The sequence below is a fragment of the Zootoca vivipara genome, chromosome 2, assembly GCF_963506605.1.
Source record: "Zootoca vivipara chromosome 2, rZooViv1.1, whole genome shotgun sequence".
NCBI classification, from domain to species: domain Eukaryota; kingdom Metazoa; phylum Chordata; class Lepidosauria; order Squamata; family Lacertidae; genus Zootoca; species Zootoca vivipara.
In genome coordinates, this window is record NC_083277.1 from 6894097 (window position 1) to 6917107 (window position 23011).

General features: G+C 43.8%; 2 pseudogenes; one reads left to right on the plus strand and one right to left on the minus strand.

Moving 5' to 3' along the window:
• Positions 1-685: 685 nt before the first annotated feature.
• On the plus strand, positions 686-14352 carry LOC132591153 (zinc finger protein 665-like; annotated as a pseudogene).
• A 5208-nt stretch (positions 14353-19560) lies between these two features.
• On the minus strand, positions 19561-19657 carry LOC118081628 (U6 spliceosomal RNA; annotated as a pseudogene).
• Between the last annotated feature and the right edge of the window lie 3354 nt (positions 19658-23011).

Consider the following 23011-nt stretch of genomic DNA (forward strand, 5'->3'; position numbering starts at 1 on the left):
GTAGGCCAGATGCGGAAGGAAGACAAGGTCCCAATGAAAGAAGAATGGAAAACTAAGATGATTGACTATGCTCAAATTGTCAAATTTACTGTGAGCATCAGGCAACAAGATGAGAAAAAATTCTATCAATAATGGGAAAACTCTATAGACTATTTAAAAAAAAATCAGTGCATAAACGTCAAAACATTAGCAGGTTTGATGTAATATTTATGAACTAAGAATAGAATTAGGAGGAAAAAAGAAGTAGAAATTAATTGGAGAAATATATGCAAGGAGAATAAAAGGGGGTGGTGGAAACCGGTGGGGGGTCATCTATTGCAAATTTGGATTGGATATGTATGTACCAAAAGGATAAATTTCGAAAACTGAAAATAAGATATGTTTTTTTTTAAATAGTTTAGAAAAAGTTTTGGGGCGCCCGTTCACGTGATCCAGGTGGGCTTCCGGAGGCGAGGCGAGTGCCTCTCCTCGCTCTGACCGGAGAAGCCCAAAGGCTCCTCCCGCTCGGTTCCCAAACAGTTAAGAGCAGCGGCGACAGAGCTGAGATTCCTAGAGCGGAAGATAAAAAAAAAAAGGCTGTCGGGAGAATGGGAGCTTCCGCTTCCTGTCCCGCTTCCCCAGGGAGCTGCTGGTCATGGCGGCGGCTGTCCTTCCTCGTGGAGGCGCTGGAGGTGGGTAAAATATATATTATAACTTGGGGGGAGGAATGGGGGTGCTGCTGGAGGGAGTATGGGGAGGGATTAAAAAACCCTTTTAGGCAATCCGTTTCAACGTAAGTTTTTTTCTGTGTCTCCTTTTTCTAGTCATCAATTTATCCAGATTTTCACATCTTAATATTTTTATAGACCTCTTGAAAATTGGTCAGCATTTTGGTGCAGATCTCTCCTAATGCACACGCTTTTGCAAAGGGTATTTCCCAAAATACCCATGCTTTTTAACATCTACATGCAGCCGCTGGGAGAGATCATCCTTGGTCTCTCCATAGGGTTTGCGGTCAAGGCAAACCCTTAGGCATTGGAAAACCTTTTGCAGTGGCTCACCCTGAAATTTGTAATAGTTTTTTCCGGCGTGATTATGCTATATTTTATTAAATTTATATTCCTCCCTATACCCACGGACCTCAGGACGGTTCACAGGATAAAATTACAATATAAGAACAAAAAGTACATAATCAAAACAAAAACAACCCAATAACACCCTCCCCCAACATACACATTTTAAATATTTGTGTTTCAGTTAAATACAGTACTTTCTGCAAGAGCAGTTCCTGGCGGAGGAGGTTAAAAAAAAGAGGAGAAAGAAGCAACTTCAAGTCCACATTCAAAGTCCAAGTGTGGCTGAGGCCTTATACAGATAGGCTAATAATGATAATACTAATAGTAATACTACTACTAATAATAATAATACTCCTGAGCGTCCTCTCCCACCTTGTGGAGCCCAGTTGGCCCCCTGGTACACTCCAAGCTGGGAGACTGAACGTAAGTGGATGCAAGATCCAATTTATGCAACCAAACACTGCAAAGGGCTCATTATCAAACTCATTAGTGGCAGTGAAGGCAGCAAATAAAGCATAGTTTTCTGCCTCCATTGCATCCTCATGTCCGGCAGAACTTTTCTGGGTTGTACGGGGCCTTTTACAGGCTGGCCCCAATGAGGTGGTAGAACCAATGGTAGCTCACTGTGACTTGTTTGCAAAGCATTTTGTTGTTAAAGTGGCTTGCCACAATGCTACGACGATTGGAGGAGAGATCTGACCAGGTTCATATGGCAGGGTAAGTAACCCCACATAAAATACATATTACTGATGGACAAAAAAGAAGAGGGTGTTTCTCACTCCCCTATTTAAGAATGTATTTCAAAGCCTCGTGCCTATGTTGGATTAAGGATTGGATTTTATTAGGGAAAAGAGATATAGTTGATTTGGAGAGTTGCAGCAACAGGTACGGATGGCATGCATACCTTGGCTATAGTGAGATCAAAGTCCACAAAGGGTTCACTAATCATATAGTAAAAAATGCTCTTTATAAAGTGTGGACAAAATCCGAACCGTTATTAGAACCCCAAACGCCATGGTGGCTGTCCCCAGTAGAGGCTTTTGCCGTCAAACAAATAAATATGGAGGGATATTGGGCAACCTATAATCAGCTATTAAACGAAGACCAAGAACATCTAAAATTGAAAACATTTGGAGAGATAAGGCACTACCTCACCAATTGGCTTCAATTCAGATTTTTTAAAAATGGCTTTGGGAAAGATTAATCCAAATTGCAAAAAAGTATTATCATGAAATGATGAAAAATTCTTATCTAAAACTTGTGACCTGTTATAGGAATGGTATCTGAAACACGAGGAAGTAAAGGATGTAATAGTTAAATGGACCCAGGACATCAGCCACACACTACAGATGGAACAGTAGGAGGGACTGGAGGTTAGATAGCAGATATACTGTCTGTTCCACTGTAAAGGAAAACTTAATAAAAATGTTATACAGGTGGTATATGGCACCTTCCAAACTACCAAAGATATATAACCTAGCAAAGATATATAAACTCAAATTCAATATAAACTGTTGGAAATGCAATAATGCAGAGGGAATGACGATACACATATGGTGGCGCTGTGAGAAAATTAATAAATTTTGGGGGTATATCCTTTAAGAGCTAAAAAAGATGCTCAAAGTTCCTATAGAAAAAAAGCCAGAGGCATACCTAATAGGCATTATAGGAAAGGACATCCCACAGGATAAGAAAAGGTTATTCTTTTTTCTTTTTTTAATATTAAAATATATACTTAATTAACTTATTTCCATCATTACAGCAATCCATTTTATTATAAGAACCAAACATTTACATTACAATCAATTTTTGACTTATTTCTCATATTTCCCCTGATCACCCACCACCAAACCCATCACCCCTCACCTCTTTGACTTCCCTCTATTTCGACTTCCTTCATATATCTTCATCTCATTATGCATTTTATTATCTATCCTATTCTTTAAATATCCCAATATTTACTTTTTCCTTCTTCAGATACCAGTGCATGCACACGAAAGCTCATACCAAAATAAAAACTTAGTTGGTCTTTAAGGTGCTACTGAATGAATTTTTTTATTTTGCTTTGACTGAGACCAACACGGCTACCTACCTGTAACCTTTTTCAAATGTGGGTCTTTTTTGGGTAGGGTGTTATTGGATTGTTTTTTTATTCTGTGATCTTTGCTGAGAACCACGCTGAGACCTCTGGGTATAGGGCGGTATATAAACTCAATAAATAATAATACTAACATTATTGCTTTCAATATTTGCACCCCATACATCTGACTGGGTTGTCCCAGCCACTCTAGCTGGCTTCTAACAAAAATAAAAGCACAATAAAACATAAAACATTCAAAACCTCCCTATATATGGTTGCCTTCAGATGTCTTCTTAAAGTTGTATAGTTGTTTATTTGACACCTGACGGGAGTGCGTTCCACAGGGTGGGCACCACTACCAAGAAGGCCCTCTGCCTTGTTCCCTGTAACTTCACTTTGTGCACTGAGGGAACCGGCAGAAGGCCCTGGGACCTGGATCTCTGTGTCCGGACTGAATGATTGGGGTGAAGAAGCTACTGAATAAAGATGCTACATCAGTTTGCCTTTTTATTCCATCAGGAGATGTTGAAGGGATGCTGGCAGAAGGGGAACAATCAGAAGTGTCACCAAAAGGATCCAAAGAGGAGGAGGAGCAAAGGAAGCAGAGGGTTCAAGATGGAGGCAGCAGGCAAGAGGGGAGACGAAAGCACAAGCCGGAGGGTGACTCTGCTACATCTCAGGGTGGTGACAATCAAATTCACAGAGAGGAGAAAAGGCATGAATGTAAAGTGTGTGGAAAGAGATTGGGTAGTCACTCAACTCTGAACTCACATCAAAGAGTGCACACAGGGGAGAAACCGTATACATGTTCCGAGTGTGGAAAGAGCTTCAGTGACAGGAGTGCCTTTGCTAGACACCGAAGAACTCATACAGGGGAGAAACCGTATACATGTTCCAAGTGTGGAAAGAGCTTCCGTTACAGTAGTGCCCTTACTATCCACCGAAGAACTCATACAGGGGAGAAACCGTATAAATGTTTGGAGTGTGGAAAGAGCTTCCATGATAGTGGTGGCCTTACCTCGCATCAAACAACTCATACAGGGGACAGACCATATACATGTTCAGAGTGTGGAAGGAGCTTCAGTCGGAGTGTTCTCCTTACTAACCACCGAAGAACTCATACAGGGGAGAAACCGTATACATGTTCAGAGTGTGGAAGGAGCTTCCGTCACAGTGGTAGCCTTACCTCGCATCAAACAACTCATACAGGAGAGAAACGTTATAAATGTTTTGAATGTCAAAAGAGCTTCAGTGCCAGTAGTTCCCTTATGTTGCATCTACGAACTCATACAGGAGAGAAACCGTATAAATGTACAGAGTGTGGAAAGAGCTTCAGTCACAGTGGTTACCTTACTAGCCACCGAAGAACTCATACAGGGGAGAAACCGTATACATGTTCAGAGTGTGGAAGGAGCTTCAGTAAGAATAGTGGCCTTACATCGCATAAAAGATCTCATACAGGGGAGAAACCGTATACATGTTCCGAGTGTGGAAAGAGCTTCAGTAAGAAAAGTGGCCTTATATCACATAAAAGATCTCATACAGGGGAGAAACCATATACATGTTCAGAGTGTGGAAAGAGCTTCAGTCAGAGTGGTGGCCTTACTAACCATCAACAAACTCATTGAGGCAGCAAACCTTATAAATGCTGGGAATGTGGCAAGAGCTTCAGTCACATCACCTCTGTTTCCCGGCATCAAATAATTCATATAGGGATGAAACAACATACATGTTTGGAGTGTGGAAAGAGCTTCAGCCACAGTTGGGAGCTTACCTCGCATCAAAGAGTGCACACAGGAGAGAAACCTTATAAATGCTTGGAGTGTGGAAAGAGCTTCAGCTCCCTTACTTTACATCAAAGAACTCATACAGGAGAGAAACCGTATACATGTTCAGAGTGTGGAAAAAGCTTCAGTTGCAGTAGTAGCCTTATAAGACACCGAAGAAATCATACAGGAGAGAAACCGTATACATGTTCAGAGTGTGGAAGGAGCTTCAGTTGCAGTAGTAGCCTTGTTGTTGTTGTTTAGTCGTTTAGTCGTGTCCGACTCTTCGTGACCCCATGGACCATAGCACGCCAGGCACTCCTGTCTTACACTGCCTCCCGCAGTTTGGTCAAACTCATGTTCGTAGCTTCGAGAACACTGTCCAACCATCTTGTCCTCTGTCGTCCCCTTCTCCTTGTGCCCTCCATCTTTCCCAACATCAGGGTCTTTTCCAAGGATTCTTCTCTTCTCATGAGGTGGCCAAAGTATTGGAGCCTCAGCTTCACGATCTGTCCTTCCAGGGAGCACTCAGGGCTGATTTCCTTAAGAATGGATAGGTTTGATCTTCTAGCAGTCCATGGGACTCTCAAGAGTCTCCTCCAGCACCATAATTCAAAAGCATCAATTCTTCGGCGATCAGCCTTCTTTATGGTCCAGCTCTCACTTCCATACATCACTACTGGGAAAACCATAGCTTTAACTATACGGACCTTTGTCGGCAAGGTGATGTCTCTGCTTTTTAAGATGCTGTCTAGGTTTGTCATTGCTTTTCTCCCAAGAAGCAGGCGTCTTTTAATTTCGTGACTGCTGTCACCATCTGCAGTGATCAAGGAGCCCAAGAAGGTGAAATCTCTCACTGCCTCCATTTCTTCCCCTTCTATTTGCCAGGAGGTGATGGGACCAGTGGCCATGATCTTGGTTTTTTTGATGTTGAGCTTCAGACCATATTTTGCGCTCTCCTCTTTTCCACCAGACACATGAGCAAGAGGGGAAGCAGGCAAGCAAATCCTTAAGGCCCAGTTTGCTGCTGAAGGCCACAGGAAAGCCAGGATCTGAGCCAAGAATCCTAGGTTCATTGTGGGGATACGTTCTCTCTGCACCTTTTTAGGATATTAATTTTGGAAATGCATGTTTTGCGATTTTCCTGATTCGCCCAAAAAGGCAGTCAAAAAAATTGAAGAATATTTGCCCCAAACTTTGGAACTCCCTATTGATACGAGGCAGTCGCTTTCAGTGTACTCTTCAGCACCTGCTAAAGAGATTTTTGGTCATGCAAGGCTGTCCAGATGTGTCAAATGTTGACGTGTGTTTTAATCCGGGTTTTATCATTTATTTTAATTATTTTTAAATAATTAAATAGCCATTTTAACTCCCCCCCCCCAATTTAATGTTTTATTTTTCCTGAACTGTGGATTTTTCAAAAATTTACATATATATATATATATATATATATATATATATATATATATATATATGTTTTTAAGCAGAGGTTGGATGGTCAACTCCCAGGGATGCTTTAGCTGTGATTCCTGTATTGCAGGGGGTTGGACTAGAGGACCCTCGGGGTCCCTTTGGGGGGAGAAGAATTGCCAAGGAAGCAAAAGAGACTTGACTATTTATGCGACTACAGCGGCCAGAATGCTACCAGCCCAGATGTGGAAAGAAGAAAAGGTCCCAACAAAAGAATGGATAACTAAGATGATTGACTGTGCAGAAATGGCTAAACTTACCATGAAGATCAGGCACCAAGATGAGAAAAATTCAATCGGGAATGAGAAAACTTTATATAATTTATTATTATATACCCCCCCCCAGCCACTCTAGGGAACACTAAACAAATGTCAAAACATTGGCAGGTTTGATGTAACATTTATGAACTAAGAATAGAATAAGGGGGGGGGGAGAAGTTGAAACTAATTGGAGAAATATACAGTAATTATATGCACGGAGCAAAATAAAAAAATTCCTTCAGTAGCACCTTAAAGACCAACTAAGTTTATATTTTGGTATGAGCTTTCGTGTGCATGCACACTTCTATATGCACGGAGAATAAGGAGGGGGGTGGAAACGGGGTCGGGGGAAAGCCATTTATTGAAAATTTGGATTGGATATCTATGTACCCAAAGAGGAACTGGGAGGGATTAAAAAATAGCTTAGAAAACGTTTTGTGGCCCCCGTGCAGCTGATCTAGCGGGGCTTTCCGGAGGCGAAACGAGCGCCTCCTCGCTCTCTGCCCGGAGAAGCCAAGAGGTTCCTGCCGCTCGGCTCCGAAACGGTTAAGAGCAGCGGCGACAGAGCTGAGATTCCTAGAGCAGAGGGTGGAAATGCTGTCGGGAGAAGTGGAGCTTCCGCTTCCTGTCCGGCTTCCCCGGGAGTGATGGCTGCGGCTTTCCTTTCTCGCGGAGGCGCTGGAGGTGGGTGATATTATTATGTATTAAAACTCGGGGGAGTGGGGGTGCTGCGGGAGGGATTTAACAAACCTTATTAGGCAAACCGTTTCAATGTAAGGGTTTTTTTCCTGTGTCTCCTTTTTCTAGTCATCCATTTATCCAGATTTTCACATCTTATTATTTTTAAAGACCTCTTGAAAATTGGTCAGCATTTTGGTGCAGATTTCTCCTAATGCACACGCTTTTGAAAAGGGTATTATTTCTCATTATTAGTGCATTCTGTATATAATTCTGCTAAAATAATGCATTTATAGGACTTCCCTCCTTTGTATGGGGGTAGGAAATCTTTTCCCAATGGAAGGGCAGATCTTTCCCCTGCAGGTGGGTGGCCTTCCTTGGTGTCTCCATAGGGCTTAGGCGTCAAGGTAGACCCTTAAGCATTGGAAAACCTTTTGCAGGGGCTCACCCTGGAATTTGTAATAATTTTTATCTGGCCTGATTATACTATATTTTATTAAATTTATATACTGTACCTCCCTATACCCAAAGACCTCAGGACGGTTCACAGGATGAAATTACAATATAAAAACTCAAATTACATAATCAAAACAAAAACAACCCAATGACACCCCCCCAACATACACATTTTAAATATTTGCGTTTCAATTAAATACAGCAGTTTCTGCAAGAGCTGTTCTGCGCGGAAGAGGTTAAAAAATAGGAGAAAGAAGCAACTTCAAGTCCACTTTAAAAGTTCAAGTATGGCTGAGGCTAATAATGATAATACTACTAGTAATACTACTACAACTAATAAAAATACCCCAGAGCACCCTCTCCCACTTTGTGGTGTCGATTGGCCCCCTAGTATACACCAGAGTTTAGGGCGAGGGACCAAGCTGGGAGACGGCTTGAATGCAAGTGGATTAAAGATCCTAATTAATGCAACCAAACACTGGTAAGGGCTCATTATGAAACCTACCTAGTTGCAGTGAAGGCAGCAAAGAAAGCCTAGTTTTCTGCCTCCGTTGCATCCTCATTATGTTGTCCGGCAGAGCTTTTCCGGGACTTTTACAGGGTGGCCCAAAAGAGGTGGTAGAACCAACAGTAGCTCACTGTGATTTGTTTTCAAAGCATTTTGAAGATAAAATTGCTTGCATCCACCAAGTCCTTGACTCTGCTGTTATAGCAGAGGAACCTCATGGGGCGTCCAGAGTACAGTCTAGTCCTGTTGTGTTGGATGCCCCCCCCCCAGTTGGTGAGGCTTGAGGATATGGACAAGGTGCTTCTATCAGTCAGGGCGACATTTGCACTCTAGACCCTTGCCCTCGTGGCTGATAAAATACAGGAAGGAGGGAACAGCTGGCTCGGCCGGGAGGTGATAAATGCCTCTTTACAACAGGGGGTGATCTCTGCCTGTTTGAAGGAGGCAGTGGTAAAACCACTCCTTAAAAAACTTTCCCTGGATTCAGAACACTGAACTAACTACTGACCACTTGCTAATCTCCCTTTCCTGGGCAAGGTTCTGGAGCAGGTAGTCACAGACCGGATCCAGGTGCTTTCGGAAGAAGAAGAAACTGACTTTCTGGATCCATTTCAACCAGTGCCTGGTTTTGGCACAGAAATTGCTTTGGTTGCCCTGTATGATGACCTCTGTTGAGAGAGACAAGGAAAATGTGTCACTTTTAATTTTTCTCAACCTCTCAGGGGCTTTCAATACCATCAACCATGTTATCCTTCTGGGGCGACTGTCTGAACTGGAGGTGGGTCGCCCTGCTTTGCGGTGAATCCAGTCCTACTTGGATGGCGGTTCCCAGAGAGTGTTACTTGGGGTAATGTTTTTCAGCCCCATGGAAGCTTAAATATGGGATTCTGCAGGACCCAATCCTATCCCCCTTGTTGTTTAACATCTACATGAAATTGCTGGGAGGGGTTATCCAGAGGTTTGGAGTACGTTGTCAGCAGTATGCTGATGACACAGCTCTGTTTCACCTATCTGCAGGTGAGGCAGTGGAAGTGCTGGACCAGTGTCTTGCCTTGGGAATGGACTGGATGAGAGCCAAGAAATTGAAGCTCAATCCAGATAAGGCTGAGTTAGTGGGTGGTTCCCTAGAGCAGATGGCTGGAAGGTCGCCTGCTTTGGATGGGGTTACACTTCCTCTGAAGCAGCAGGTTTGTAGCTTGGGGCTACTCCTGGATCTTTTACTGACGCTCGAGGCTCAGATGGCCTGGAGTGCCTTCCATAATCTTTGGCTGGTGGCCCAGCTACACCCCTATCTGGACAGCAATAGCCTATCTACCGTTGTCTATGCTCTGGTAACTTCAAGGTTAGATATAGATATGTGTTATATGTAGGGCGGCTGCTGAAGGCAGTTTGGAAACTTCAGTTAGTGCATAATTCAGCCGCCAGGTTGCTCACTGGAGCAAGGCGGTTTGAGCATATTACACCCATTCTGGTTTGAATGCACCAATTAGTTTCTGTGCCCAATTCAAAGTGCTGGTTTTCATCTATAAAACCTTAAATGGCTCAAAGTCACAATACTTCAAGGACCACTTCTTTCCTTATGAACCTACCTGGATCCTGAGATCATCTTCTGAAGCCCTCCTTCATAGGCCTCCTCAAGTGGTTCAGACAGAGGCTGCCAACACAAGAACAGGGCCTTCTCTGTAGTGGCTCCCCGTCTGGAATGATCTCCCTGGGAAAGTTTGCCTGGCATCTTCATTATACATCTTTAGGTGCCATGTAAAAATGTTCCTTTTTAACCAGGATTTTGCTTGATATGTTTGACATCCTTTACCCTTTTGCAAATGTGGCTCTTTTTGGGGTGGGGTGTTATTGGGTGGTTGTTTTTATTCTGTGATATTTTCTGAGAACCACGCTGAGACCTCTGGGTATAGGGCAGTATATAAACTCAATAAAACTAACATCAATGCTTTCATTATTTGTACCCCATGGATATGACTGGGTTGCCCCAGCCACTCTCGCTGGCTTCTAACAATTATAAAAGCATAATAAAACATCAAACATTAAACATTTCTCTATACAAGGCTGTCTTCAAATGTCTTCTAAAACTTGTATAGTTATTTATTTCCTTGACACCTGACGGGAGGGCGTTCCACAGGGTGGGCACCACTACCAAGAAGGACCTTTGCCTTGTTCCTTCTAACTTCACTTCTCACAGTGAGGGAACTGCTACAAGGCCCTGGGACCTGGATCTCTGTGTCCTGACAGAATTATTGGGGTAAAGACACTCCTTTAGCATTTCACCATTTTGACGTTTTATTCCATCAGGAGATGTTGAAGGGATGCTGGCGGAAGGGGAACCATCAGAAGTGTCACCACAAAGAGCCAAAGAGGAGGAGGAGCAAAGGAATCTGAGGGTTCAAGATGGAGGCAGCAGGCAAGAGGGGAGACGAAAGCAAAAGCCGGAGTGTAAATCCGGTACATCTCAGGGTGGTGAAAATCAAATTTGCAGAGAGGAGAAAAAGCATGAATGTACTGTGTGTGGAAAGGGATTGGGTAGTCGCTCAACTCTGACCTCGCATCAAAGAGTACACACAGGAGAGAAACCGTATAAATGTTCAGAGTGTGAAAAGAGCTTCAGTCACAGTAGCGGCCTTATTTCGCATCAACTAACTCATACAGGGGAGAAACCGTATACATGTTCTGAGTGTGGGAAAAGCTTCATTCAAAGTAGTGGCCTTACCTTGCATCAAAGATGTCATTCAGGGGAGAAACCGTACACATGTTCAGAGTGTGGAAAGAGCTTCACTCAAAGTAGTGACCTTACTTTGCATCAACACATTCACACAGGGGAGAAACCGTATACATGTTCCGAGTGCGGCAAGAGCTTCAGTCACAGCAGTGCGCTTACTAGACATCAACAAACTCATCGAGGCAGCAAACCTTATAAATGTTGGGAATGTGGCAACAGTTTCAGTCGCATCGACTCCCTTGCCTTGCATCAAAAAATTCATATAGGGGAGAAACGATATACATGTTTGGAGTGTGGAAAGAGCTTCACTCAGAATGGCACCCTTACGTTACATCAAAGAGTGCACACCGGAGAGAAACCTTATAAATGCTTGGTGTGCGGGAAGAGCTTCAGTCGTGGTAGCTCCCTTATGTTGCACCAGCGAACTCATACAGGAGAGAAACCATATACATGTTCAGAGTGTGGAAAAAGCTTTATTTGCAGTAGGTCCCTTATGTTGCATCAAAGAACTCATACAGGGGACAAACCATATAAATGTTCCGAGTGTGGAAAGAGCTTCAGGAACAGGAGTCACCTTACTAGACACCAAAGAACTCATACAGGGAGGAAATCTTTAAAATGTTTGGCGTATGGAAAGAACTTCAGTGACAAGGGCTCCCTTACTAAACAATAAAGAACTCATACAAGGAAAACATCTTAGAAAGTGTTGGAATGTCGGAAGATCTTTAATCATATCAAATAACTCCTACAGAGAGTAAACCAATGATCGTGTTCTGGTCCCCCCATATGTCACTTCCCATGACAATAAACAAGCGCTTCCTGGGCAGAGAGCTGCTGAACCCCAGACGCCAAAAGGAAATCCAACAGAGAATGCTAAAAAATGAATTCTGTTTTAAATGCAGTTTTTAAGATATATTTGCAGAGAAATGTAAAAAATGCCTGTGTTATGAAAACAATTGCCCTAGATACCCTAGTGCAGGCTTTCCCAAGCTTTGGTCTCTAGCTGCTTTTGGACTACAATTCCCATCATCCCTTACGACTGCTAGCTGGGGGCAATGGGAGTTGTAGTCCAGAAAGAACCAGAGACTCAAGTGTGGGAATCCTGCTCTTGTAAAAGGTGAGGATACGGACATGAACTTTGCTGATTAGATTGTGGATTGCATCTTTCATAGCTCCGATAAGAGAGGAGTTCAGGGAGCAAACGGCCCTCTTACTCTGATGACTTCGCTCCCCCTGCCTTGCTGAGCTTGTGTGTGTCTGCTTCCTTGCAGCCAAGGGATCTGCTGTTGTTAAGGCTCATGCCGCTATCTTTGCTGGCCCCGCCCCCGTATGTGTGGCACTCACTATAAGGTAACGTTTTCCGGCCATGGGGCGCATCATTGCCACTGGCGCTGGTCCGTGGGCCGGACACACTCCGGACATGTGCAGAAGCGATTTCCAGCTCCTGGGCATGGGCAGCGCAGCACCGGTAATCACTTCTGCACATTTCTGGACATGCGCAGAAGCAATTTTTGGCGTCTGGGCATGCCCAGACACTGTTTTTTTTACTAATCCCAAAAACCCTGTGTTGCCATCTTCAAAACTGAGACCAAAAAAGGGTAACCCCAAAACCAATGACGAATCAATGTATCATATGCAATAACTGCAAAAAAGTAATAAGCCAGGCAGAACAATTCCTGAAAAGTCTATTAATGGCTATTGCTGCACGTCATACTGAGGTATGCTATTATATTACATTATTATCTTGTTTTTATGTTTTCATTATGCATGTTAATCTTATGGATTATTGTGATACATGTTCATGCAGGTTTTCGTCCTTTATATTCTTACCAAGGAGTGTGGTGGAATCTCCTTCTTTGGAGGTCTTTAAGCAGAGGCTTGACAGGCATATGTCAAAAATGCTTTGATGGGTTTCCTGCTTGGCAGGGGGTTGGACTGGATGGCCCTTGTGGTCTCTTCCAACTCTATGATTCTATGATTCTATGATTTTATTTTACAGTTATATGCTGAGGAAGATTTATTTGAAAAAGTGTTAATACTGGATCGCTGTCCGAACACCTTGGCTTTATTTTTGTGGTTGCCAGTTACGTATGTTGACTTGCATCAATAGGCATTAATAGACTTTTCAGAAATTGTTCTGCCTGGGGTTTTTTTTTTTGAAATTATTGCATATGACACCAGAAATATATAACATTGATTCGTCATTGGTCTTCATGTTGCCATTTTTTTGGTCTCAGACACTTTTTTTGGCCATTTTCGGCACCACTCTGCGAGTCCCCGTGCCGCGCTTCGCCGGGCGGCTCGTGGGCCAGATAAACGGCCTACATTTCCCGCATCCAGCCCATGGGCCGGAAGTTGCCAATGCCTGCTATAAGGTTTGCATAAGCTGTTCCTTGCCACTGGCAGAGAACCTGCCCAGACCCCAATGTGTCTGTCTGGTGCTCTGCCACTTCTTGTGCCAAAGATTGCCCATTTTCCCACTAGGCACATGGGGAAGAGGGGAAGCGGGCAAGGAAATCCTTGAGGCTGGATTTGCTGCTGAAGTTCACAGGAATGCCAGGATCTGAGCCAGGAATCCTAGGTCCGTTGTGGGGATCTCTTTCTCTGTGCACATGCAGCTCGTTAGGAAATTAATTTTGGAAATGCGATGTACTGAATTTGCCCAACAGGGCAGTCAAAAAATGGAAGAATATTTGGAACTCACTGCCTATTGATATGAGGCAGTCGCTTCCACAGTGTTTTGATCTGGGTTTTATCGTTTATTTTAATTATTTTTTAATAATAATCATTTTAACTTTTTTACTGATAATGACATTGCTTTATTTTTCCTGAACCATGGATATAAAAAACCCCAAACATATATGTATAGTAAAGCTGCATGTAATTTTTATGGAACAAAATAATAAACGCCTACAAAAGCTGTAATAGCAAAACAAGTGTGCAATTCCTAAAAAGGCATTTACACCCCCCCCACCCATGTAGGTTTTCTCAGGAGTCAGTCCCACTGTTCCCAACAGGTGCTTAATCTCAGGGAAAAGCGGATAAATTCAGTTTTGGGATTCCCCAAGCAGAAGATATTTTGGTCCTCTGAGGGTTAAATGCAGTGAAAGAGGAAAGCATGCTTTTCCTTCCTATCTGCTTGTGTTGGTGCTGATCTTTAAAGCCGTAAACGGCCTCAACCCAGTATACCTGAAGGAGTGTCTCCACCTCCATCGTTCTGCCTGGACACTGAGGTTCAGTGCCAAGGGCCTTCTGGCGGTTCCCTCGCTGTGAGAAGCCAAGTTACAGGGAACCAGGCAGAGGGCCTTCTCAGTAGTGGCACCTGCCCTGTGGAACGCCCTCCCACCAGATTTCACAGAGAAAAACAACTACCAGACTTTTAAAGGACATCTGACGGCAGCCCTGTTTAGGGAAGCTTTTAATGTTTAATAGATTATTCTTTTTTTAATATTCTGTTGGAAGCCGCCCAGAGTGGCTGGGGAAGCCAGATGGGTGGGGTATAAATAAATTATTATTATTATTATTATTATTATTATTATTATTATTATTATTAACTTTGCAGGCTTTCCCAAAAGTTCTTAGGTGTTACAGATCCTTTCCTCATTATGAGTGCCACCTGGCTGGGATACATTTCCATCACAATGTGCTTGCTTATAAGAATCTGTGTTTGACAGTGGAACGGTTTCCCCTTCCTTGTAGGTTTTTAAGCAGATGTTGCCCATCTCTCAGGAATGCTTTAGCTGAGATTCCTGTATTGCAGGGGGTTGGACTAGAGGACCCTCGGGGTCCCTTTGGGGTCCCTTCCAACTCGACTATTCTATGGAAGCTGCCCATACACACACATGCCCCCTCGCCCAGCCGATTCACAAGGTGGGAATATAAATAACGCAGGAAAGTTGAGATGCAATCCGACTTCCACATTCTTTGTTCCATAAAACTGTCCATTATTATTATTATTATTATTATTATTATTATTATTATTAATAATAATACACCGTCTTATACCTGGGAGTCTCAGAATAAAATCAAGATATAAAACCACAAAATACATAATAAAAAGGAAAACAACTCCCACAAATATATTTATGTGGGGGTCCATCAGGTCCCGTTCCAACTTCAAGGGGCTGAAGGTAGCATATACATGGTTCTTCCTCTCCTTTAATCCCTTACAACAGGGGTGGCCAACTCCCAAGAGAATGCGATCTACATACTCACAGAGTTAAGAACTGGCAGTGATCTACCCCCTTTTTTAGGGATTAAGGTCAAAGTTGTTGAGCTTTTTTGAGGCAGTAGGAAAACCACATTGGGGGGTGCAGAGCTAAAATTTTGAGCCTTTTGAGTTGTTAAGTTTCGTTGGGGGGAGCCAGTGATCTACTAGTGATCTACCGCAGACGTCCAGTGATCTACCGGTAGATCACGATCTACCTGTTGGACATGCCTGCCCTACAACAACCCTGTGAGGTAGGCTAGGCGGGGAGGAAGTGATTGGCCCCATGGCCACCTGGTGGGGAATTCGATCCCTGGTCTCCCAAGGCCATAGTCCAGCACTCTAACCACTACACCACACTGCCACTCACCACTGCCTAAGATGTCCCAGCATTGTGAAAGTAGAGATAAGAGTCTCCAGAAGGGAGAGAATTTTCTCACACCCCAGCTTCCTGGTCTTCAGTGGGTTAAAGATGAAGTGCAGGATTCCTAGACAGGCAGGAAACAGGCAGAGCAGCTTGGTCCTCCAGGGCAAGCGCCCCTCCCCCCCTGCCTTGTGCACGGTCCTTTTGCAGAAGAGAGGCTGCAGAGGTTGGATGCAGGGAAGGAAGCAGGCAGGGAGGCTGGGGCCGGATCCTGCTCCAACCCAGAGCAGCTTGGAGCAGGCCCTGAGGTTCCCCCAACTCTGGCTGAGCCCCCTTGTGGTCCACGCTCCCTTGGCCAGCCTTTGCCTTAAAGCAAAACCTGGAAAGATCTTGGGAAGAGCTATGGTGGGAAGAGCCCTCCGCTCAGATCCTCAGGGCATTCCCGCTACCAGGAGGCCAAGGGACCCTGAGAGGTTTGCAGCAGACTCCACCGCCTTTGCAGGGAGTGGCTGGAGCCAGAGCAACACACCAAGGCTCAGATCCTGGTGGTCCTGGAGCAATTCCTGGCTGTCCTCTCTCCCCCCCCCCCAAAGAGATGGAGAACTGCAAACCTCTCGGGGGTCCCTTCGCCTCCTGGTAGTGGGAATGCCTGGATCTTTTATTCCGTTCCATACGGGTCTGCGGAGTACTTAAAGTACTCAAACCGAAGTATACTTAAACCAAGGTATGACTGTACGGGCACTTGTGGCCTGTTGTATGTCGGACAAACCAGGAGACCGATTAGGAAGAGGATATCAGAGCATCGCTCTAGAAACAGACTTAGATGCCCCTTTGGTATCACATTTTATTCAGGAATCACATACTGAATATGATTTAACATTTTTTGTGTGCTTTGGGCCTACCAGGGACCTCTAGACCAAGCAAGTCAGGTTCTTCAACAAAAAGAAAGTAGGTTTACTGTGTTTTTTTTACTTAACACGCTTCATCCTTTAGGTTTAAACACTGAATTAGATTACAGCTGTTTTCTTTGATTATACTTTGGATAAATTTTAAATGAACACACAGTATACTTGTACAAATATTCCGCCAATAGTATGTCATGTTCCTTTAAGAGTGGTTTAACACTAATCACCTGCACTTGTCACCTTATCTGGTGTTGCCCTTTTATAGTGCTTAGGCTTAACTGGTTTATTATGAGTGAGATTCTAGCACGAATAAGTGCCATGTACCTGTTATGCACGGTCGCGGTATGTACATCGGTTGTATTCATGAATTCCTCTGTTTTATGGAATTTGTTAAGCAAATACATTACAAACTAGTGTTTATGTTTATATGATTTGGAACTACACACAGCTGATGAAGCCCCTCAGGGCAAAACAAGGGAATATCCAGGAAACCTTGTCTGCCTGTGCTTGCTCCATTAGAAAGTTACCGTAGAATACTCTGTTCTGGTACCCTTCTAAGGAATATATCAGACAGAAAAACACAAGAACAAATGAAGAAATCGAAATGAATGTACCACGGGACTGATAATTAGGAACTGCACATTGTACATACTGGACTTGATGGTCAGCCAAATAAGTTATAGTTCAATATGGTTTTGTTCTTATGGCGAGTAGTTACTAGCAAATTGTTCTTCTACAACCTATTATGCTTGCGTGGTGTTTCAATTGGATTTGCGTAATGTAGGCATCTGATGTATTTTGACAGTGTTTCATTACAGCTTTAACCTCTTCATCTTTTATCTCCCATTCCAACAGTAGTTTGTATTTAATTGGTAATATTGTAACCAATCTGTTAACAGAGCTTTTATATCCTCATATTCTTTCACCTTTAATTTGTTTTCTACTTCTGTTAACATATCCTTGTATGTTGCCCAATTTCCTTTCATGTTTCCCTTTTTTTTTTACAGATTTGGCTTCCAAGCTGCTGGCACATTTGCAAAGCTAAGCAGGGTCCAGTACATAGCTGCCAAGTTATCCCTTTTTTTAAGGGAGTTTCCCTTATGCTGAATAGGCTTCCTCGCGAGAAAAGGGAAAACTTGGCAGCTATGGTCCAGTATGGTTTCAAATGGGAAGGGAGACCACGTGTTGAGATATCTGCATTGCAAGGTTTTTTTTTTTACTAGATGAGTCCAACATGGCTGTAGGATCGGTTCCTTCTTCCGTCAGATTCCTTCTTGAAGCAAAGAATTTTAAAATGAGTGGGGATCCCTTGCTCTGCAAAGCCACAAAGGTGTCGTGTGACGGTCCTGTTATTCACACTCTTGAGAAAGGATTAATCAATTGATCCATTTGCCAATGCAATTCCACAGCACCCTCAAAATAAAAGTATTGTATACAATACAAAAATATTGTATAAATGGCTTCTAGAAAAGAAAGACATTTCTAAGTGATACATGCCACAGGATCCCTTAATGGTGTTTTATGCTAACGTACCATTGTGTTCGAAACGGTAAGTAGCAACATTTTATATTTGGATACTATTTTTAAATTATTAAAAACATTAAGAAGAGCTGCTTGATCAGGTCAATGGCCCTTCTAGGGCAGCATATTGTTCTCACAGTGGCCAACCAGAGGGAACCAGAGGGCAGGATCCAAGCAGAAGAGCCCTCTCCTCTCCTGCAGCTGGTATTCAGAAGCATTGCTGCCACTAATGACTGTAGGAAAATATTGTTAATGGAATCATAGAGTTGGAAGGGTCCCTGTGGGTCATCTAGTCCAACCCCCTGCAATGTAGGAATCTATGATGATGTTGGCATCCGTCTGTCTCGGGAGACCATGGAGGAGTCTGCCTTTGGGGGTGAGGTCAAGTTGTTGGGAGAGTTGCAGCGCCTTCTGTGGCTGTAGAGACCAACATGGGGGACATGTTTTGTTCTTTGACCTATGGGTCCCTTTTGCTCAGATATGGGGGAGGGGGAAGCAACTCAGCAGGGGGAGAGGGAGGGAGAGAGAAACCACCACAGTGTAGGGAAATAATCCATAGACGGGGGGGGGGGCGGTACAGAAAAATATGAAGGGGTGCTGAAATTGTGCTTGAATAGTATCTAGGGCACAGGTGAAAGGCAAAGCAAGTTTCTAGTCCTCTTGGTTTATTGGACTGAAGAGCTGTTTAAATAGGAACCAAGAAAGCTGCCTCGCCTAGAACCAGACCATTGGTCCATCTAGCTCAGTGCTGTTTGCACTGACTGGCAGCATCTCTCCAGGTTTCAGGCAGGGACGATTTCCTAGCCCCGCCAGAAGATGTCGGGGATTGAACCCGGAACCTTCTGCACGCAAGAGCCACTGAGCTGCAGCTCTTTCGCCTTTTAAGCGGCACTCCCCCCTCAGAATTCACCAGCCACTCTGGGAGTTACCAGGATGAAACTGTCTCACCTGCTGCTGCTTCTTCTCTGCCCTGCTCAGGAGGAAACCTTCGGCCAGGGCCACCGCCTGAGAACTGGTCTCTGCTCCTTGATCCGTCACCCAGTTCTCCATTTCCAGGGGGAGGACAGCCAGGAATTGCTCCAGGACCACCAGGTCCAGGATCTGACCCTCAGTGTGTCGCTCAGGCTCCAGCTAGTCCCTGCAAAGGTGATGGAGTCTGCTGTAAACCTCTCAGGGGCCCTTGGCCTCCTGGTAGCGGGAATGCCTGAATCTCTGGCACTGAGCATCTGAGCTGAGGGTGTCCCCATCCAGGAGGGTCTTTATAGCTCTTCCCAAGATCTCCCAAGTGGGGCAGTTTGGAGATTTAGATAGCAGCCTCCAATATGACTAAAGGATTTGCCCCAGCCTCCACAGCCTCTTTTTCTATTCTTTCCAGGTTCTGCTTTAAGGCAAAGGCTGGCCAAGGGAGCGTGGACCACAAGGGGGCTCAGCCAGAGGTGGGAGAATATCCCTAACCCCTGGCCCCTGCAATACAGGAATCGGAGCGAAAGCATCCCTGACAGATGGCCATCCAACCTCTGCTTCAAATCCTCCAAGGAAGGGGAAACCGTTCCACTGTCAAACACAGATTCTAATAAGCAATCACATTGTGCAGGGGCCATGCTAATCTTCTCTGTATCATTTCAGTTTTATTATATGTGCTGCCCAAGCGAGCACTATAAGCAATCACATTGTGATGGAACTGTATCTGAGCCAGGTGGCACTAATAGTGAGGAAAGGATTTGTAACACCCAAGACCTTTTGGGAAAGCCTGCAGAGTTAAGGCAAGCAGATAGGAAGAGAAACATACTTTCCTCTTTCACTGCATTTAACCCTCAGAGGACCAAAATCTCTTCTGCCTGGGGAATCCCAACACTAAATTTATCGGCTTTTTCTTGAGATTAAGCACCTGTTGGGAAGGGTGGGATTAACTCCTAATAAAATCTACATGGGGTGGTGGGGTGGTAAATGGTTTATTAGGAATTGCACACTTGTTTTGCTATTACAGCTTTTGTAGGCGTTTATTATTTTGTTCCCTTAAAATTTTCATGCAACTTTACTGTACATACACATATATGTAATTTTTTGAAACATCCACAGTTCTGGAAAAATAAAACAATGAAATGATCAGTAAAAAAAAAAAGTTAAAATGGCTAATTAGTAACAAATAATTAAAATACAGTATAACAAATAATTAAAATTAATAACAAATAATTAAAATACAGTATAAATCGCATGCAGCTTCTACGTGTTCAGATGGGCTGGCAATTTTTTTTTGCATGCCAGGCCCAGAAGAAACCAACATCCAGTTACTGAATAGTACCATATGTTGCACTAAGGCTCAAACTCTGTTTGAAAGGAAAAGAAGTGTGTGTTTTAAACAGTTTACAAAAATATACAACAGAACCTTAAAAGGATTGATAAAACACAGTTAAAAGCAGGTATTTAAGAGTACTCAAAAGATGATTACAAGTCAGCAGTGGTTAAAAGGAAGTAAATCGCATGCAGCTTCTACGTGTTCAGATGGGCTGGCCCTAACAAAAATGTTTTTTAGCAGTTGCCGGAAAGAGTACAGTGAGAATACCTGCCTGGTGTCAGTCGGCAGGGAGCTCCAAAGTGTGGGTTCTGGAAGGCCTGGAAAAAATATATATATAAGGAGGGGGGACACAGGTTTTTTTCTTCTTCCCCACAGTCATTTTTTCAGGAATAATTGATAAGTGTGTGGAATATTCAAACTATATTTTTCAATTTTTCTGGGAAAAAAGGGCTTTGGAAAAAACCTGTCCCCACCCCCAATTTTTGGTTTTTCCTCCAGGCCTTTCCCATCTCTTTTTTAAAAAATATATATATATTTATTGATTTTGTAAAAACACAACAGAGAAACAGAAAGAAGAAAACACAAAATATACACAACATAACAAAATACCAACATTACAATGAAAAAGAATATCAAATCAATCTTATATCACATATCTTTATCGACTTCCTCCTTTCCCTCCCAACTAAGTTTCTTTTTATAACTTCCTTAGTACTTTCCCGATCTTGATTCCAATCTTTTTAATAATTATCTAAACCTATTAATACTCTTAGTTACTTATCAATACTATAAATCTTATACTTACCTCAAAATACCATTCTATTCTAGTTAAATCTTAAAATTCAATACAATAATAATACTTAACTAAATCTTAATCTATATATATATAAAAATGTAAAAATCGTGAAACTGCGTTTTTTAAGTTTCTCCATAACCGCTTGACCGATTGTCCTGAAATTTTGACACAATGATCCAGGCCACTCCCAGAGCGTTGTTGGGGGCAAAAACCCCTCAAATCACACACCTGCGCAGGTACAGACCTGCTTTTCCACCAACTCAAACAGCGCCCTCAAGTGGCGTAATACCCTCCTCCACCCCCTCCCTTCCTGTGAAATCTAAGACACACCCACAAACCAAATGACATCATCAACCAAGCAACTGAAATCACCAAGGCGGCCATTATCACAGACCACAGCACGACCTCTGTTTATGTAGGCCCCCACTAGGCCCGGGGGGGGGGGTAACCTACAGCAACGCACTTGGGGGCACGGCAAGGGGTTTTTACTTTACAATTTAGCAGCAATACCCCCCCAAATAAATACCATCCTTCAAAACGTCATGAGATACGCCAGTCACGGAGGGGGGGGGGAGAAACAGAATAGATCATGGATCGGGACACGTGGGGCCAGTCACAGGGATTAGCCACAACAATGCACCACACCCACAAACCCCGCCTCCGCCACAAGATCCTGTAAAACAGGGGAACTCTGAGGCTCAGGGGGATCTGAAGGGGGTCTATTACCAGACAACCCACAGTCAGACCAGGGCCAAGGAATGGAGATACAGGGCGGAGGCCTCGGGTCACATTTAAATACTAGCCCAAGCCAAGGCCTCGCTTCTACTTTACAGCCTAAAGACTAGGCCTAGGCTCCATTTTACAGACTAGGCCTCAGCTCTATAACCCTTTAAATACTATCCCAAATGGAGCCCTGGGTGGGAGGTGGGGGGAGGAGGAGCCCAAATAGGTCATGGGCTGACGTAGGGTGGGGGGGGGAGCAACTGTCCAACAGCCACTAAAACAGCCATTCCACCCCAAGCCCAACCAAAGCCTGTCCCGGCGGCTGCATTAATAAACGGCTGACAGCATTAGGCAGTCATTCATCATTTCTCCTAACACGCACTTGGGGGCACAGCGAGGGGTTTTTGCTTTATAATTTAGTGACCGTTGTGTCACATGCGAGGCTACGGCGGCCCTTTTAAGTGAGGGCAGTCGTGCCCCCTTTAACCTAGGCTTTACCGTGTTTCTCAGAAAATAAGACACTGTCTTATATTTATTATTCCTAAAAAAAAAACCCACATTGGCTTATTTTCATGGGATGTCTTATTTTTTTTATTATGCGTCCAGCCTTGCCTCTTCCTTGGGGCCCTCCAGAACTGCGCCTATCACTATGTCTTATTTTCAGGGTATGGCTTATATTGCGCAAATGCTTAGAAATCCTGCTATGGCTTATTTTATGGGTATGTCTTATTTTAGGAGAAACAACTGATTGTAAGCCTCTGTGTCTTTTTAAAAAAAAACCATGCACTTTCTCTCCCCAGTTTAAGTCCTCGGATATTTCCAGTGGCCAACGCCCCCACCGATTTACAATCCCCTACCTTCCCCTTGCCACTTCCTGGGTTTTTAATGGAACTGAACAACTCAGGTACTTCAGAACGCGCCTTCTGCTGCCAGGCAGACAGAGGCCTGGGCCAGGTAGATAAGATAATGTGGCCCTGTTTTTAACCCTTTTGTTACTTTCTTCATTTTACTGATTGTGAATATGCAGACCGAGACCCCCTTTAGATTTGGAGGCCCGTGCCAAGTGGCCCATATGGCCCCCCTCCATCTGTCTGGGCCTGTCTGTTGCTACGGGGCTATGGGGCTTCACTATTTGACACCCCCCCTCGGGATTTTTTAAGTAGTTCTCTGCCTCCCAGGGCACATCATCACCCCC